The sequence below is a fragment of the Aedes albopictus genome, chromosome 2 (assembly GCF_035046485.1).
Source record: "Aedes albopictus strain Foshan chromosome 2, AalbF5, whole genome shotgun sequence".
Lineage (NCBI taxonomy): Eukaryota > Metazoa > Arthropoda > Insecta > Diptera > Culicidae > Aedes > Aedes albopictus.
The window spans coordinates 498181746-498200754 of record NC_085137.1 but is presented as its reverse complement, the minus strand read 5'-3'; positions in this window follow the sequence as shown (position 1 = coordinate 498200754).

The window sequence follows — 19009 nt, the reverse complement described above, 5'->3', positions numbered from 1 at the left end:
CCTGGTGCAAATGTTTCACGATACGGCTGTGTCCTCCAAGCTTTCTATTGAAAGTTTCGATTTTTGAGTGAACATATATAGCCGTTGCACTGTGAACATATACACTGTTTTCACTCAGTGTACGAAAAAGGAAAAAAAGCAAAAAATAATTATGGAAAACGTTTTTAAGGGAGTAGGTATCACAATTTATACTTTTTTGTTGTTTATAATTTTGTTAGTTTTGGAGATAGAATGTCCTCTTCTTCAAAAAAGTTAAGTTAGTGAGGCCTAGATAATTCTGCCTTACAAAGTGTGTCGCCTGGCAGATACAAAATTCATTTGGATTTCCGATCGATAGTCAAGTGGAAAAACCCTCTCAGGTATCTCTCAGAAATTACTCGCCAGAAATTGTAAAACTGGATATTCATAACTGTCTTGAAATTCAATCCTTCAAATCTAAACGAGTGATTTCGTTTGTTTTTGGCAACAATAACATTAACGGAAGGATTGCTTAACGACTGGATATTGCAGCTAGAGAAACGTTATGTTTTCCGGCCTTGGCAGCCTTTCAGAGCAGCAAGAACAATATTGCTTCAATTTCCGACGGTTCCGACATTACCGAAACCGTCGGAAATTGAAGCAATATTGTTCTTGCTGCTCTGAAAGACTGCCAAGGCCGGAAAACATAACGTTTCTCTAATAACATTAACATAAGCTTAAATTTAGAACTTCTACGCTTGTAACAGTAGTCATGTCGGCTATACAGAGTAATGATGGTGACAACCTTACAATGGCGATAACACTTGCTGCGAGCAGTGTGATTTCAGAACTTTTATCGATAAAGGCGAATACCGAAATGATTTTTCCTTCGTTGTTTAGGATGACAGGCTGTATACGGAACAACGGCTTTGTTGAAGACGCATGGGCAGATGAATACATGACATGGCGTTGAAATGCGAATGAGAGTACAGTGCTTCATACGGCATCCATCTACCGAACTGCCTTGTCCTGACGTGCACAGTTCAGACATGGCCTTCCACAAGCCTTGCTTCTGATTAGTTTTCCACCGGTCGTCGATATTCAGTTCCAAAGTAGTCTGCAGCACTGCATCACTGGCGTGTGGAGACACCACAAGTTTAAATCAGTTTCTGATGCTCTTCTGTCAACTTCGGTGGTTTATTTATTGGACCTTCACTTTGTGAATGTGTGTGCATGAACGTCGACTCCCTTTCTGCTTCCCGTTCTTATGTGACTTCTGGTGCATTGGAACGTCGAAACTTTCTAAGTTTATCAACGGTTAATGACCCACTCTGTCTTCATGGAGCCTGAGGGCTTCTCTACCAGCAGCATCATGGGGTTGGAGAGATATTGCTGCAATGGCACCGCGCGGAGATGATCAACAAAATTCCCAACTACTAATCCGAATCAAACGATCACACGGCGCTGTGCGTGATGTTTCCAAGCCTGCAAATGTGTTATAAATGTGTCCCATAAGGGGGGGGGGGGGGGGGGGGTGGTTCCTCCCTGGAGCCACCATCGTGGTTGACTTCTGGTTTTTCGCTCTCTGCGATGTCGGGTAGAGCTTGCTTCACCACGGATATTATGAACATGTACTTCTCTTGCTGTACGCACTAGCGCTTAGACTACTCGTCCGTCCCCTCACTACACGCGGTGTCGCGGCACTCTGTCAACCTAATCATAAACTTTCAGGGCCCGCGGGGATACTCCCCTTGGTACTCCTTAATTCAACTACTTCAGAACTAGTTATTGATCAGCTACATACTTCGGAAGTCTGGTAATGGTTGTAACATACTGAAGTAATGGTCGTTTTAAACTTGTGTTACCACAGACCTAATATAGCGTCTCGATAGCAGGAGGTACGTTCCCTCCCAGGCACTCTTGAAGCCGAATCAAAGTTTCAGCGTTCGTGTAGCCGCAAGCAGTTGTAGATTGTTCGTTCATTGGGTTGCCTTCAAATCCGGGTAGATGTTTTCCAACTACCTGCCGTGCTGCAATCTGTTACATGCGAAGAACGGCGGGTTGTTCAGCCGGGACTGCGTGATAAACTGCATCTTACAGACGCACGATCTGCTGTTGGTTATAACAGGACTATTAATCTTGTCGTGAATTCGAAGGACCGTTATTCTATGGAGGATAAACTGGAGAGTCCGGCGTAGAGAACATATGTCGCTTTGATTGCATACCGAAGACTGCAAGAATAAACTAATAGTTTTCTTGACTGCAAAGACCGTAGATTGGGATGACACAGCTGCTATGATAATACCTCTGTTCATCACGGTTGCAAGGCAGCATACGGAGGGTGTTTGAAGAAAATTCAAGGTGATGCCATGCGTGGCGATCAGGAATGCTGCAGAAGGTTTCGGAGAAATTCCGGCTTTCAAGGGGGTTTCCGGTTACTAAAACGGCTTCCACGGGGGTTTCACAGAACTTCAGAGACTTCCAAGTTATCTTCAGAGAGAGAAAGAGAGTTGTTTTCAGAAGTGTTTCAAAGCATTTCAGGGAGTTTCAGGAGGTTTCAAGGGGCTTTTCTGGGAGCTTTAGGAAAGATGGGGTTTTCAGGTACTTCAAGGGCCAGAAAGGCTTCAGGGATTTTAAGGATAACTTCAGAGACTTCTCAGAAGGCTTTCAATGTGTTCCAAGACGTTTCAGGTGGGTTTCCGGAGGATTCATGGGCTTTCATGAGAGTTTCAGGGATATTGCAAAGGGAAATTAAGGCGTTTCAGTGGATTTTAGAGTGCTTCAGGGAGCTTCAGTACAATTTTAGGGAAGAATACGAAGGTCTCAGGGGGTTTCAAAAACATTTCGGTGCACTTTTATGTGTTACGAGAGATTTCAAAGGGATTCAGTGGGCTTCTGACGAGTTTAAGGGAAGACATCGAGGATCTCAGGGGATTTTCAAGGGGGACTTTCAAGAGGTCACAAGGTGTTTCGGAAGGTTCCAGTCCCTGTCCTTTGAGGGCCTTCAGTTGAGTTTGAGGAAGTCCACCGGGGCTTCAGTAAAATTTCAGAGGTTTCTGATATGTTTGAAGGCGTCTCAGAACGTTTCGATGCGTTTCTAGAGGTTTCATTGGTTTTTAGGAGGTATCCGAGGGCTTCAGGGTATTCCTGGAGACTTCAGTAGGTACAGTTTAAAGAAAGTTTACTTGGGTCTCAGGGGAGTTTTCTGATGGATTCCAAGGTATTTCAATTTGTTTTAGTGAATTTTTGGATGTTTCAGGGGGCTCATTAGAGTTTGAGGAAAGTCTATGGAGGCATCATGAGATTTTCTAATTAGTTTCAAGGCATTCCAGTGAATGTCAGGGAATTTCAAGGTTTCAAGGGATTTCAGGCAGAGGACATCAGGAGAGTTTAAAAAAACTCTACAGATGTCATAGAAGTTTTCTAATGGGCTTCAAGGAGTTTCAATGGATTTCAGGAGGTGATCTTATCTATGGGCCTTGTTCGTGATACAGCAAGAGATCACTAGTTAGGATTGAAGATTCCTGGCCTATACTCAAGAAATTCTTGAAAACCTTAAACCGTTATTGTACTCACTTCTTAACCTTTCAGGACGCGCGCCAGTTTAATGCCAAAACTGCATCGCGTTCGCGCTGCATACGACGAGCAAGGTTTTTTTTGGTAGTGTTGTACTTTTCACAACGGCGCGAAGGTTTAATAGAACATAGTTACACAAGGCCGTGTAAGCATGACCTATACTCAGGGAAGTTTTTGGATATCCTTAGACTACCTCCTGCTTCAACTTGAACTTGCTTTAAACGTCTTTGATACTGCTTTCTTCTGACGTGCAACGTTGATACCTAACTAATTTGTTTGTGTAGCACAATTTTTTCCACGTGCCACCATAAAGGCACGTAGGTATTTAAAAGATCTCCGTCGACCGGGGACCGAGTCGAGCTATGAGCCGCAATAAAAAAAAGGTAGCAAATATTTGCCAGCCGTTTCGGAATAGTACGCACTTTTTCTCATACTTTTGCGCTCCTTCGGTTGAAATGGGGTTACAATCTTCACCGGTGCCAATCGCCATAAATTGGCGGTTAGGTGGTATCTAGTGGGACGCCTTCGAGTATCGACGAGTGCTTCGGGAAAATCGATATCGGTTGAAGTGGTGTTCTGAAGATTTGGGGTTTACCCTTTGCGATAGAAGAAAAATGATATTGTTGTGCTAACGAACAATAAAGAGGCGTTGAGGCAGGGCCGAATAATTTGATGGGATTGAAACAGTAGAAGAAGCGTCATTGATTATACTTCATTAAAATATTAAAGCATATTTAAGGCAATGTAAGTGGGCACAAAAATCACTGTCAATTTAGTTCTCGCTTTGTCGTGATGGAAAATCCGTGTACTCGAAACCCACAAACCCCCCGTGTAATAAAATTACAGACGCGAATAATGAACGAAGTACAACCAATTCAGGCTATGTCAAAAGAATCCCGCTTCCGTACTTCATGTGTTAAAGCATCAGACCGTGCCATTCTTCCTTCCGTTGAGTATCTATGTACATAAATGTAGCTACTACTGTTGATATTACAAACTCTAGGTACATCGCCGGATCTCTCCCGGTTGGCGGTCTTGTCCTCGAGCATTGTATGAATTGTGCTTTTTTTCTTCTGTACACAAAACCTTTAAATTTACAACACCACCACCACTAGGAGAAGGCCCCGACAAGGCTTCTCATGTGGCGGGCACTCTTCGCTCCAGTCTGTAGTCCAGGCAACCTACAATGGAAGTACTCGTACCGTTTTACGACCGTGCTCGTCGTCAACCAAAGTGAGATTGCGATGGGTCGTGATTTAGCAACACGAGACAGAATTTTGACATTTTGCCTTTTTGTCGTGAAAAATTCAATGCAAGTATGGATCATGTGTGGAATTCGTTAGAAACGAGTTTGATTTGAGAATTGATTCAATTGCACACTACCGATCAAAAGCTTAAGGCTTGCCACCCGATGGACGAATGCAAAATCAGCAATTATCAAAGAAAGCTCTCAGTCAATAATTATTGAAGTGCTTATTAATCATTGAGCTGAGAAACAGGTTTGGATTCAGCTGAAACGTAACGTCAGAAAGTAGAAGCACCTCACTAAAATACAACTGATATGACGCCAAAATCTCGACAAAAGACAGCAAGGGTGCTTCTTGTATTCTTCTGATACAACGAAATTAAATTCTCCCAAGCCTAAGTGACTGAGATATTGAAGTACTATCGTCATCGTACCAGACAGACGATAATTCGAAACTGAAGCTTGAGTATAGTCCAAAAGAGTACAGCTTGCATGGGGAGTTTTATCAATTTTGATCCCTGCGAGTTGCAGCAAGTGTTTTACGTCAGCATACCTGAACCGCATCGGAACTATGTGTGTTCCTAAAGAGTATTTCCAGCTCAATGCATGAATCGCGTAGAATCAATTCATATTAAATTTTGTTCAAGTATGAGTTTGAGTATGAGGAAATGTCTTCAAAAAAAAAAAAAACAACTTTCCTTCTTTCAAAAATTATAACTCAGAAACGGTTGTTCGATTGAAATAATGCCTTCGAAGATGTTTCAGGATATTGGAAGACTTTTTGAAAGAAAAAAAAAACACTTAAAGTTATGTTCATCGCAAATCTATGCTAAAAGTCATACAATTCAAAATTTTCCAAAACTTTACCCTTCGTTTTTTTTCCTTGTATTTCTGTAGAAGGATGATTTCCAGCCTCATAATTTGTATCTTAGGATGGTTAAATGCTTCTAACTATTGATTTCCCGAATTTATATTTTTCACTTAGTTTCAAAAGAAGCAGCGTGTTAAAAAGATACATAAAAATAAAATGTTGGATCTTTTTCAATGCTGTTCCAGACGGTCTGAACATTCACATATCCAGAAAAATAATAGATCATTTTTTATTGAAACAGTGGAAGTTGTTCGTAGAATCTATGTTTGGATCAAAAATATAAAAAATTGGTTCCTTTCGTTGTTTTGGAAGTCGATGAATGGAATAAAGCTTTTGGTCGTCCAAGGCTACTTGGTACACTTTAAAGTTGGATTATTTTCAGTACTAGTAAAATCAGAGCTGGACACTCATGGTTTCCAAATTTCAGCACCCCTATATTGGTACACCTCCAAAGAAATGACTTGACTATCGCACATAAGAAAGAATTATTCCTGAAAACCGCCTCCAATAAAAAAACAGGTTTTTATTGACAAAATCTCGTATTTTCTTGAAAAATCAACCGTTTTCTTTATTATTTTAAAATTTATATCTGTTCATTGAAATCATTAAGTGTATCTATTAGAAATTTATTTGCTGATTCCAAATTTGACTCCAGAATTTCTTTTACACGTTCAGTTTTTGAAAAATAGGTTTTAATACACAAATACAAATACACTTCATATTTTCATGTAAAATATATGTACCTTTTTTATTATTTTCTATTTTTTTAATATGCCTATTTGAAATATTCAAGTTTGCTGATTCAGACTTTGGCATCAAAACTTCTGTAGGTAGCACTTTCAGTTTTTGAAAAAAGGCCTTCATTCACAGAGTACAATATTTTCAATAAAAACACACAATTTTTTCTGTTATTTTAAATTTTACATCAGTTCACCAAAACTAATTAAATAGATTTTGGTTTGCTGTTTCAGAAAAAGACCCCAGAATTTCGGAAACACGTTTAGCTTTTGAAATAAAAAGAGGGTTGCTCATCGAGACAAATATTTGTTTCTTATAGATATTATGTAATCTGTTGTAGTTATAGCTCACTTAGAGTTTCCTTTTAAACCATTTCCAAAATTTTCAATTCCAGAATTTCTTCAACACGTTCAGTTTGTTGCAAAAAAAAAATAGACTTCATTAATTAAGTTTCATTTATTTAAGGAAAATAAACTGTTTTTATTTAATACCAGCAGTCGCCGTCCTGCCGGCCTACTCTGTTTTTTGACATCCGGTTCCTTGAAGAAATGCCCCTCAAAATGGAATTTCAGATTTTCCCGTTGTTCTTGCCTTCCCGGTCACTTTTTCTAATTATTTTTTCGGACGAACACGTCGGAGGCCTGGCGGAATGCAACAGTGAAAGAATCATGTCGATCTGTTGACCCGTTCCCGAGCCTATTCGTGACATACAAACATCATTTAATTTTTATTTAGATACACTATATCAATATCTTAACGTAACACATATTTACAGTTTTTGAGCAAAATTAGGTTTTTTTTGAAGAATCACATATTCATGAAAAAATGAAATTCCAAAATAAGATATGGAATCAGCAGGTCAAAATTGTTTGAATACAATTGGACATTTTAATGAACATATACAAATGATCAAGAAAAAGGCTTATTTTTTTTAAATAAATTTAATTTTTCTAATAAAAATTTATGAAAAAAAACTATACGTATTACATAAGTTCCAATGCTAAATCAGTAGGTCAAAATTCAATAAAAACAGTTTCAAATTGCCATGGGCTTATGCAAAATTTTAAATGATTAGATAAAACAGTTTTTTTTAAATATTTTTCAATAACATCTGATTTTTTTCAAAAGATGTAACACAGTTCTATTTTAAGATGAGCGATTCCAAGCAACAGCATCAAAATTAAGGAAATTTTTTAATTCATGATTTTCTATTGAACTAAAACTTTGCACAGTTTTTCAGTTCCATCTAAATCGCCATTTTTCGATATCAAATTTTTATTTTGAATCACGACTAACTTTTCAAAAGGGTGTATGTGAAAATGGTTCAAAAATATTCAAAAATCTGCATAGCTCAAATGGTTCTTTCGATTGCTATGAATTTTTCAGCAAAGTTAGATAACTAAATGGTGATTCTTAAGAAAATATACACTGTGAAAAAAAAAATCTTTTTTAACATTAAAAAACATCATTTTTGTCACAAAAACTCAAATATCTCAAAACCCTTTCTTTCTACCAAAGTATTTTTTTTTAGAGAAGACGGTCTATTGTATTAGCAACCTACCATAAAAATTTTGTGATGGTAAACTAATAAACAAAAAAAGTTATGACAATTCAAACATTTCACAATTTTCACATTTAGTAATTTTTTTTTTTCAGTGTAAATTATTTCGGCCGGAAATCGCAGTTTGATGGTGATTTTATTGTTAATGGCCTTGCGTGAGTAAAACAAGCTGTTTTTATTATGTATATTATATGTACAGTAATGTTTCGATTTTATCACGCCCTCCGCGCATTAGTCGTTTATTCATTAATTTGCTGTTACATTTGAGGACAAGTGTTTTCCCTCTTCTGCAAGATGAATGTTGAAAGTTTGTTTTGCAACGTTAAAAATATTGAAATGGGTATAGATGTTAAAGAATATTTCAAAGCATTTTTGAAAAGGGGCGTGATTAAATTGTTTAAACAGATGTCGCTGATGGTACGGTGGCATGACTCTCTGCACTTAGCACTTCTGGCAATTTCTCAGTTGTTGTCGTTTTCGAACTTCCTGCGCCCTGCTTTACCGATGATATACAGATGGCTCGTTTGTCAAAGGACGTGCAAATGCGTAAATTTGTATTCAATGTGGACATTTGGGCATAACCAGTCTCTTTCAGTTTATCTATGGTGCTTTCGGTGAGATTTCGTAACTCTTTTGAACATTTTTTTTCATCAAACGGTCTACAAGAGAGCGTTGAGTTGAAGACCTTTGAGAAAGCGACTGTTCATGTTGTTCGCTAGATTATAATAAACAAAATCACTTATTAGTTTTAACTGACTAGTTTGGTGTTGTTTGCTTGGCTGAAGAAAAAAATTACTATAAAATCTTTAATATCCATAGCGGTAGTATTTTTTTGCTTTTTCGTGAGCATTGTCATGGTATGTATACAGACAAACAAACGTAACAATGACGAAATTTTCATTGACCACGCCTTTAACGATCATTTTGAATCTTGGTTGTGGCTTTCATAACCAGAAGAGCGCCCATCGTTTTTCTTTGCGTTTGACGTTTCACACTAGTGCCTTCTGATGACGATATTGCACAACGCAGTGTTTCGTGAAACATTTCCACCAGGTGGTGGTAGTGTGAACTGGACGATGGATTTTCACGAAAATTGTTCTAGGCGTTTCGTCTGTTTGTCTGTGGTATGTACCTCTCATGCATTTATTGTTGTTGGAGTTACCCGCATTCTTCCGATCATAAAGTCTGTTCTCTAAGAAGTATTGTTTTTTCAGATAAACTAGACGTATTATTATTATACAGGTTTTGTCATAAAAATAAGTTTAATTCCATTTTTCTTATAATCAACAGCTTTTCAACACTATCAAGGGATTTTTTCACCAGTCACGTACAATAAAAAGTATGACACTCTCAATATTTTTGAACACAACACTGGATTGCGTCTAAGTTTCAAATAGATACTATAGTAATTATGAATAATCAAACAAAAATATCATGAAAACAACTTGTTTAATTCAGGCGGTAGCCTTTACAATAAAATCAGCATCAAAATATAATTCTCGAAATAATTTACACAAAAAAAACATTTTTTTTGTTACTAAATGTAAAAATTGTGAAATGTTTGAAATGTCATAACTTTTTTATTTATCAGTTTACCATCACCAAAATTTTATGGTAGATAGCTGATATAATGGGCCAATTCCCCTGAAAAATTGACGTTGGTAAAAAGATAGGGTTTTGAGGTATTTGAGTTTTTGTGACAAAGATCATATTTTTTTAAAGTAAAAACAGACATTTTTTACAGTGTATATTTTCTAAGGAATCATCATTTTGTTATCTAACTTTGCTGAAAAATTCATAACAATCGAACAATCCGTTTTTGCTGTACAGCTTTTAGAATATTTTTGAACAATTTTCGCATACACCCTTTTGAAAAGTTAGTCGTGAGTGAATATGAATGTTTAATATCGAAAAATGGCGATTTGGATGAAATTGAAAAACTGTGCAAAATTTCAGATATTTTTGAAATGGTCGCTCAGGATCGACTGACATGACTCCGTGGAATTCCTCAGATATGAAATCAGCAGATCGAAATCCATTAAATACAACTGTGCCCTCTAATAGGAATAGGAAATCATATAAATGATTAAGTAAAGAAGTCTATTTGCCATAGAAACGTGTTATTTTTATATCTGTATTTATATAAATAAAAATGGAATGGTGTTTGTATGTCACGAATAGGCTCGGGAACGGGTCAACAGAAAGCGGGAAAATCAGAAATTCCATTTTGAGGGGCATTTCTTTATGGAACCGGATGTCAAAAAACAGAGTGGGCAGGCAGTACGACGTTTGCCGGGACTGCTAGTATATTATAAAAATCAATTGCTTATTTCGGTGGGCATATGCAAAATTTTGAATAATAATGTAAAATAGCTTATTTTTCATGAAAATATATTTTTTTCTCAAGTAAAACCTTACTTTTTTTTAAATCTGTATGTGTTACAGAAATTCTAAGGTTAGTTATGGAATCAACAGGTCAAAATCCAATAAAAATAACTACAAATTTCAATTGGCATATACACAATTTCAATTTATAAAGCGAAAAAGTTTATTTACCATGAAAAAAAAAAATGTTTTTTAATAAAGATTTTTTTCTAAAACTGTACGTGTAAAACTAATTCTGAAGTCAAATTCAGAATCAGGGGGAAAACCTTTCTCAAAATATTCATCTTGAAACTGGTCCACTTGTCCCATCATATACTCCATTTGGAAATCCTCCAGATATTCCTTGAGAAATTCTATAGGAAATTCGTTCAAGGATTGCTACATAAGTTCATGCTTGTATTCCTTTATGTATTGTTTCAAATTTTCTGAAGAATTCCTACAGAAATATTGTCAGAATTTTTTGCAGGAGTTTTTCTTTGCGATTTCTTCGAAAATTCTTCTATGAATTTCTCATATCTTACAGGGAGTTTTCAAGATTTCTTTTTTCAAAAAATATCTCAACAGTTACTGTACAAATCGCTCTAGAAACTATTAATTAGCATTTTCTAGGATTTTTAATATATTTAACAATGAATACCTGCAAAGGGTTCTCCAGCTCTTCCAGCTGTTATTTCAAAGATTCCTTCAATTTTTTCTACAGTGGTTTTCTAAAAAAATCCACCAGGAAATCCCTTGTGAAATTGTATACGATTTTTTTCTGAGAAATCCTTCAGAGGCGTCCGCTATTTATATATGTCCGGATTATTATTTTTATTTATTTATTTAATTTATTTAAAAATATCAAATTAGATATGGCTTGTATTTGCGTGTTTTGGGTTGGAAATCATCTATATCCGAATGGATCGACACGTTAAGAGTATGCCCCAACCGTACCAAACCCAAGCAGCAGTTGCATCAATAATAGATAGAAATTTTCGTTGCAAACACGTTATAGGATAATTCGCTAATTGTTGAACACTACCCAAATGTTGAACAGTTTCTAAAAATTTTATTATAAACTTACTTAAGTAATTTTCGCTCAACGTAAACGTATGATGTAGATGCATATACATGTGTGTCACGTTATTGCTCCAATTAAGTTACAAAATTATACATATTTTACGTCAACAATATTGATTGAAAATTTTGTACCGCTGATGACACGAAAACTGCACAATTCTTAACATTAATTTTAAGAAACTGCTGTTACGAAATAAGCTTTGCGGGCAAATCGACCACAAATATCAAGGGCACACCATATTTACAAGAACTGGAAGCATGTCCTTAACATTGTTTAAAATCACATTTTCGTTGTAATTTAATTTGAAAAAAATATTTTTCTTATCACACTATCATTATGCATCCATGGTCCAATTGTTGAACACTGGCATAACCTATGATGTTAGCATGACTGCCTGATTTTTTTTTTCACTTTACCTAACCGTGCATTTCGTGGGGTTTGAAGGGCGTTCCAGGGGTGTTCCAGCGGGCGTCAGGAAGGTTCCAATGGTTTTCAATGGGTTTCAAGGGTGTTTCAGAGGTGTTCAAGGGGGATTCAGAGTGTTAAGGGAGTCCCAGCAGTATTTCGAGGCGTTCCAGGAGGTCCAGGAGCAACTCACGGGTTTTCAAGGATCGTTCCATGATTGTTCTTGGGGGTTGAGTGGGTCCCACGGGTTTCCAGGAGTGTTTCAGGGGCTTTTAAAGGCCTACTTTTCTTCTGTCGTGTTCGCTTCTTTTCAGCTATTTTTGCATCTAGTCATGTTTAAAGCGATTTCAATCCACTAGAGCGCTCTTCAAACGAGCAATCCCTTGTCATTTAAATGAATTGTCACTAGCTAGCACTAGCTGGGCACAAAACACGAAAAAACCCGCAAAAAAATCCGCCAGAGTGAAAAAACATCGGATGTCGGGCCACAGTCGGGTCAAATTGTATCATATGTTGGGCCACTGTTGGACCCAGATCGGGTAACAATTGGGTCTATGTTGGGTTTGGTGCCCAAAATAAAAGCTGGTGAATGATAGGTTTATGTCGGGTTATACGTCTTCAATTACGAACAAAGCTTCTACCGTTCAATAATTAGCGAGAACCGTCCATCATTAGGATGTGCTAGCTTAAGGAAGCGCTCAACATTTGGGTTACAGTCTTCCCATACAAATGTTATATTTTCTCTTAGAAATGGAATCTAAGGGAATACAAATTCAATAGGCAGTATAAGAAATAAGTAGATCTAGACGTTCACTGGATATTTTTCAACTAAAGTGGATTTATGCACGGAAAAACAAACGAAAACCAAAATGCCAGTACTAACCGTTCAACAATTGGCGAATTACCCTAAGACGTTTTGCTATAGTTATACACATTGTGGTTTCAAAAGTTTGTTTTAGTTTTCCTTCTGAAATCACGTGTTGACGACTTCTTAGTAGTGAACAAAAAATCCTTCAGTACATAGTTGACAATATCTGTTTGGGAAACGCTTTAGAAAAGCATCTTTTACAACTTAATCAAAATGTTAAGCGTCCAATATGGAAGACCTGTCGTATGCAAGTTCAAAGTAAAAAAAAAATACTTTGCCGCATCCTACCAACCACCATCACCATCAGACTCAATGATGCTTGATGACGACGATGGTTACATGTCTGCACTGCTGGCAACAAGCAATTAAGCGTGAATTACCACCATAGGATACATACATACATAGGATACGCATAACTACGTTCTCATTTGCATCCCGCTGGTAGATTGAATAGGAATTTTGATGAGATTTGGTGGGTTGTAAAGTGATTAGGAATGCCATGCTGGCTTTCAACCATTCGCTGGGTCGTTTATATGATGTAACAATTACAGTGCCACATGCGAAACGATATATGCAATGTGTTTCACTTTCTATATGTAAAGTTTTTACACTTTTTTTAATGAACAAAAGTGTGTGAAAATGTTCCTGTTGAAGCAAATTTCAGTGCATTTCATAAACATTGATTAAGTACCTATATACAAGAAAACACATATGTTTGATCACAAGCCAGAGGTTTTGCGTGTATTTAAATTTCTGGAAAATGGTATGACTGAAAAAAAAAAATTGAAAGTATGTTGCATAGCGTTGCATGGCAGTGGAGTTAAATCCTAAGATTTGTATTGTAACAAACAGCAAAAATATTAGTAGTATTGCTATTTATATAAACGAGCTCACCAAACCCATCAATTTGACTAGTTCATCATGAAGCGTGGAACGGACCTGATACGCGACTTTTACACAGATGATCTGAGATCGAATTACAATGCATTTCAATTTCTTCCTATTTTACCAGTGGAAAGTGTACCAACGCCCAACATAGAAACGTCTGTATACTATCTTCGGCAAAGTTGTTGCAAATTGAGCTCATTATTAGGGAGAAATGGGGATATTTGTATTTGGGACTTCATTGATAACCTAGAACATCCTGAACTACATGAAATTTGGAAAAAAAGAAATAATTGACATACCAGTTGTTCTAAAAGGTGTACTTGGATGTGGGTTACGTTTATATTAGGTTGTCCCAAAATTTGCACATGGTCGAAAAGCTTGGGGGCTCACCCTGCAAATGATAGCTAAGGGTGTTAGAAACAAACTTTTGTATGACGGCAACTTTCAAAAATGACGTTTAGAGGTCGCCCCGGCGAGATTTCTGAAAAATGGCCATTTTTCGTAATAAATCTCATACAAATATTTTTAACCATACAATAATTGGCAATACCCACTATTTTTATATTTTCTACAGCTTGATATGGATCCAAACTTCATGGGAAAAATAATTAACGACATGTTTTGCAGGTAACTTTTTGATACTGAATTTTTGAATTTACTAAAATTTCTCATTTTTTGATATACTTTGCATTTTACCCACCATAAAAAGTATCTGAACCTAATGCTAAATTAAAACAATTTTCATAAAAAGATAGGAAATTTCATGAGAAAAAACTTTGCCGAAGACAGCATGGCGTTTTTTCTATCCGTTTTAGAGTTATTCACGATTTACTATTTGGTGAAATCTGGATTTTTAGGTATTTAAAAAAAAAATCACATAAGAACTGCCCAAAACACATACAAAGTAAAAAATTACGCATGCTCAACAAGTTTTTGTCTTGATTGTGTTTAGGAATTGTGGTTGCATCAGTCATTGAATTTTTCTTTCCGTTGACAAATCCATTTTCTTTGATCTAGAAAGGCGCATACTAGCGAGAAACTTTATCATAAGGTATCATTTTGAGATGCCTCAGTAGGCCATGGCATTTATAACGGTTATGTACTGACAAATGGTTTATACGAGCATAATACACATTCAAACGCACGGCACATTTTCTATATCATTTAGAAGGTGATACATTCCGCAAAACATGTCGATCTTGTTTTTCAATGATGTTGCTCAAATCGTTCAAAGACATGAATAAAACGTTCTAGTAGTACCTATCATTTTGGTCAACAGATAGGACGATAAAAATGACGTCCCTTGTTTACGTCCAAAACTGTTGTTTACCAATTGTCTTTTTGTATGACGTGTATGTGTTATGGTAATCAAATTGTTCTAACCTTGGATAACATTACGTTAACTCACTGGCAGGGAATGAAATTATCGATCACGATCGCGATAGTAGAAAACTCTCCCACACGCATTATCGGCGAAAAAAGACGTGCGATAAATTCAGACCCGGGTTTCTCCCGAGAATGTGTTTTCGCTCGTTCCGCAGAGCCGAAAATCGATTATCATCAGCAATGAAAAGTTGACTGGTTTGCTTTCTGCTCTTTGTTCGCCTTTCCGTAGTCCCGTCGTCACCGGCTGTAGCTTTTATGTATAAAATTTCTGTCCTTTCTCGAGTAGCTTGTGTGGTCGAGTGGTTATGGTGCGCGCACATACACATTTTTGTGGAGGGTCTAGGTTCGAATCCCGTTAGCGGCAAATTTTTGTTATTTGCCTTCTGATAATTATCGCGATAACTTTGCAGGCGATAAAGTTGGATAGCGAAAATGAAAAGAGCGATTTCCAGTTTTCGGCTATCTTTGATCGGGGACAAACAGCAACGACCGATAAACATTTCTCACAGGAAAAGTAAAAACAGAAAAAATCGGTTGCTCTAAAAACGCCGTTTTTCGTCTCAATTTGCTGAAAATTTCATTCCCTGCTCACTGGTTCATCTCATCCCACCCGTTTCAATTTGCCTCGGTGTATCTTATTTTCGGTGTTGATAAAATAGTTCAAATCAGTAGATGTAAAAAAAAGACATGCCCTGCTTTTCAGAATGTCTTGAATTGGAACTTAGTATCTAAAAATTGGTATTCTTACGTAAGATGTTCGTAATCGCGATTTGAATTTAGCATGGATCAACGTATTCGCCTTTATTCACTTTGCCACTGTTTCCTGGGATGTTTCACTGGTCCAGGACTCATAAGTCTTCATGTAGAAAAATAATTGAGATCGACAGGAAAGTAGGATAAACACGAAAATATGGCTCAACATTTTGTAGAGAATATCTTTAAAAAATCAATAGGCTGTACGAAGCTTGTCAAGAGAACAAGCTTTTCAAGAAATCTTTGCTAGTTAATTTCCATATGAAGGGATTGAATAACAAAAAATAAAAATCAAATAATGATGTCACCATAATTCCATAACACAATCAAAACAAAAACTTGTTGAGCATATGTGATTTTTTACTTTGTATGTGTTTTTGGGAAGTTCTTATGTGAGATTTTTAGAAAAATACCTAAAAATTCAAATTTCAACAAATAGTAAATTGTGAATAATTGTAAAACGGATAGAAAAAACGCCATGCTGTCTTCGGCAAAGTTTTTCCTCATAAAATTTCCTATGTTTTTATGAAAATTGTTTCAAATTAGGATTAGTTTCAGATACTTTTTATGATGGGAAAAAGGCAAAGTATATCAAAAAATGAGAGATTTTAGTAAATTCAAAAATTCAGTATCAAAAAGTTACCTACAAAACATGTCGTTAATTATTTTTCCCAAGAAGTTTGGATCCACATCAAGCTGTAAAAAATATAAAAATAGTGGGTATTGCCAATTTTTGTACGGTAAAAAATATTTGTATGAAATTTATTACGAAAAATGGCCATTTTTCTAAAATCTCGCCGGGGCGACCTCTAAACGTCATTTTTGAAAGTTGCCGTTATACAAAAGTTTGTTTCTAACACCCTTAGCTATCATTTGCAGGGTGAGCCCCCAAGTTTTTTGACCATGTGCTATTTTGGGACAACCTAGTTTATATGTATTCAATAAGCCTTCGCGAAGAATATCAAAACGTGTTTTATATTCTGGGATGATCTAGGTGTTCCAAACTTTCCTATAACTTTATGTATTTTCGCCACAAACAAGAGCATTGCATGACCCACTGGGATCCGTGAAGCTCTTGACATCCTCAATACCATTTATAGATACTTCAGGGATATTCCAGGTCAGCCAAACTACCTTGGAGTTCAGAACTTCAGGTCTTCACTAGTAACAATAGCCATATCTGTTATACTGAGTAACGTTGCATATTTATCCGTGGTTACTGGACCAATCTGAAGTCTACTTTTTTGCCTTTCTCGTACACTAAAGGGTACTGAAAGGCTATTTGTTTATTCAAAAACCGAATTTTCGATAGAAGGCTCGGAGGGTCAAGTCACATATACCAATCAACTCACTTCGAAGAATTGGGATGCTGTCTGTGTGTGTGTATGTATGTGTGTATGTATGTATGTCTGTGCGCAAAAAAAAATCACTCATTTTTAAGGCACTTCCCTTTGGCCGATTTTTTGGATTATAGCTTGAATCTTACCGAAATTTTACCGCATTGTTTGCTATTCAAAATGGTTCGGATCGGTCGAGTCGTTCCGGAGTTATGGCTATTTCAGTGATCCGGACCAGCACCGGTGGAACTGACCGTATAGAAAACTCAACCAAGCCCCATCATGCGACACCTCGAACTGCGGCGATTTTGGTAACCTTTGGCATGGTTGACGAATTTTATGCGGAAATGAACACTGGAGACCAGAAATATACGATGTCGGCTCAAAATTTAAGATGACGACTGTTCAATAGAGTTTTAGTCTCTCAAATCATGCAATACGGATATATCAGTCATGGGAGTCAAAAAATGGTGATCAGAATATCCAAGATGGCGGTCTAAAATTCAAGATGGCCACTCCAAATCCAATATGGCGACTGTTTAATGGAGTTTTAGGACCTGAAACTAAGCAATAAGGGTATATTTGGTATGGGGAAGTCTGGACAAAAATGGGTTGTTTAAAATCCAAGATGGTGGTCAAAAACCCAAAATGGCGGTTCAACATTTATGATAGCTGCTGTTTAATGGAATATTAGGATTGAAAACTAAGCAATATGGGTATATTTGGTATGGGGAAGACAATCGAAGTTCAAAAATAGCGACCAGATTATCCAGGATGACGTTCTAAAAATTCAAAATGGCGGCTGTTTAATGGAGTTTTGGGTTCTAAAACCATCCAATTTGGGTGTATCTGGTATGGGGAAGAAGTCTGGAATCCAAAAATGGCGTCCAGTATTTCCAAGCTGCCGGATTAAAACCCAAAATGGCGGCTCAAAATTCAAGATTGCGGCTGTTTTTCAAGAGTTTAAGGCTTAAAAATCAAAAGCCAGATAAACAATATGATCTCTGATGCCATGAAATGGATTTCTGTTAAACGTATGAGAGTGCGATGTTCATCAACATGTGAGTTGTGTTGAAATGTGTTTCGAAAGGCACGAGAAAGGCGCCATCACCGCTAGGTGGGTTAATTAGAGTTTTATTATAAACCGTTGGGATATTCAGGTTTGTCCCAACTGTTCTATAATGAAGTCCTTCAAATCTACAAGAAAAACTTTATGTGTTTTCGCCATAAATAATAGTATTGCATAATCTGCTGGGATCCGCAAAGCTCTTAAAATCTCAAATGTCATTTAGAGACACCACAAGAATATTCCGAGAACTATCCATCAAGGTTCCGTTTCGCACCGTAGACAAGTTCAACAATTGTGTGGCCTTAAATTAGTTATGTGTGACAAAACACGCCTTAACCTTTTTACCGGAAACGACGTAAAATTGCATTTGGGGCGTACAAGATGGTGACACTCTGCGTGGCATCACATCGAGTTTTGCATATCCTATCTATTCGAGTGTGCTAGACGTGACTAGAGAAGCATGAAGTTTAAAAGGCACTTGATGGTTCATTATATGCTGCTTTGCATAGCAATTTTGCCGCATTACATATTCAAGTATAATAAATCGTAGATTGAATGGAATATCTATCAAAGTACAAACTCCAATGCCCCCAGCTCAAAAAGTACGATATAACTAACGATTGATTTTTTTCTCCCCACATTTTCCAGGTAAGCAAATTGGTGACACACAAAGACCGTGCAAAATTCACGCCTCGGTAAGTTTTCTTGTAGATCAAACACCTAAAAGTTGACCAATTCAATTACTGCTGGACCTTACCCTCTCACCGCACCGGTTCCCAACGTGAACGTGTCCGTCGAGTCAAGCTTATCCCACAACAAATCGATAAAAGAGAAATCTCGGTAAAAACTTCTGCTTGCTTCCGCTTTTCCCGTCCGGTATCTTCCGTTGAGGTCGTTGTAAGGTGAAT